The sequence below is a fragment of the Lampris incognitus genome, chromosome 1 (genome assembly GCF_029633865.1).
Source record: "Lampris incognitus isolate fLamInc1 chromosome 1, fLamInc1.hap2, whole genome shotgun sequence".
NCBI lineage: Eukaryota > Metazoa > Chordata > Actinopteri > Lampriformes > Lampridae > Lampris > Lampris incognitus.
The window spans coordinates 154,832,373-154,834,206 of NC_079211.1; positions in this window are offsets into that span (position 1 = coordinate 154,832,373).

The following is a 1,834-nucleotide window of genomic DNA, read 5'->3' on the forward strand; positions in this document are numbered from 1 at the left end:
GTGTTCATCTGCTTTCTTTTTAGCTTGTTTTTCTGCCTTCCCTAGGTATAATATCAATCTCTTCCTTTCCTCCTCTTTGGGGACCTTACCCTGTGTTTGTAAGTCTTTCCATATACTGTCATACGCCCCAATCATGGTGTCTCGCTTGTTCCTCGGGAGCCCTGCAAAAATGTGACTCCTGGTTCTTTCCCATTGTTGCTTAACGGTCAATATAACATTGGGAGGGCAACCTCCGTATTCTTCACACTCCCTGTCAGATTCCCCTTCCATTATGTTTTATCTATCCCCACTCAGTAGCCAGCTGGTTTGTATGACACTTGCGTTCCGAGCAACCAGCCCAATCAGAGAAGAGTTCAGTAGCCAGTCAGTTTGTATGGCACATACGTCCCGAGCAACTGACCCAATCAGTGAGTGTTATCAGGCAGTTTACGTTGGCAGCAGTTAGGTTTCCACTGCTGATTCTTTCTCACTGAGACACTCCCTCCTTCCTCTCTGAGACACTACTGAGTTTCTACCACCCTTATACACAGTTTTATCAAACAACACACTTTTTACTTATGCAAAATATCAAACATTCACACTTGCCGTTAAAACACGGCACACATCATAAACCAGTGAGCGCTGCTTTTATGGGAACCTCCGTTTTTGTTTTTTTGTTTTGTTTTTTTGTTCCCAAGGGTCTCTAACCCCTTATACGGACATGCGCTGCTTTTATGAGGACTCTAACCTCATGGGTCTTTAAACCCGTCCGTATTTCCCACGTGCATGCGCTGCTTTTATGGGATTTCTTAACCCATGGGTCTTAAAACCCGCACGTCTTCTTTTCAGTACTGTTACTGCTTTCAGGGCTTCTAATCCCTGGGACTTTAAACCCGTGCACAATTTATTTCAATGCTTTATTCATCCACTTTAACTAGGACACTTGCTGTATAATGACAACACACAATTTGGTATAGCCAATAACAGAACTTCGATAAAACAGGCGTCTGTTTACCTTAGTTTTTTTAGCGGCCACTTGTCGTTGCCATCACACTGCAGTTATCCGTTGTCTTTTACTTCTGTGGTCGATCCGTCACTTCTCCGTCTTTATCACGTCGGGGTCACCAAATTGTTGGACTTCAGCTCACTCTACCAACTCATCTTCATCTATGTGAGAGCGTAGTCCTGCGTGTTTGTTGATAAAGCAATAGGAGAAGATGTTCGGTCTCAAAACCATCCGTTTTATTTAGCAGTAAATGGATAAAGCATACAGAGCTCTGGGTCTAGATCTTCCTATCCCTGACAAACAACAGATTGTGTCAGTTCACGAAGTCTGACTCTCTCTCCTTTCCCTGACCCAGTCTTTATACTATACAAAGTGTTGACTGAATATGAATGTGTGGTGTTCTTTCTGATTGGTCCGTTCATCTGACTCCGTTTCCGCCTCACTGATATCCGGACTCCAGGTAATCTTCTTCTCCATCTGCTGTGACCTCCTTGTTGCAGCTGCCGTCGTAAAATCCTGTTCCTATCTCTGAAACCACAAATCACAGCACATCTCGTCTCCACTCCCCCCTTGATCACAACACTTCCATTGTTCCCCTTCCCATTCAGAGTCGCCAACCCTATGCAAGGTCAGCGACCCTCACACCTTCCATGGAGATAGACATCTTGTCTCTACTCCCCCTTGACCACAACACCCTTATTGCTCCCTTTGTTATTCAGAGTCACTAACCTTATTTAAGGTCAGTGACCCTCACACCTAATTTACTCTGCATTCCTCTGTCTGCTAACATACTCAGTACTTTTCCACTGCCACTATAGACCCTCATGTCCTTGTAACAAGCCCTGTTCC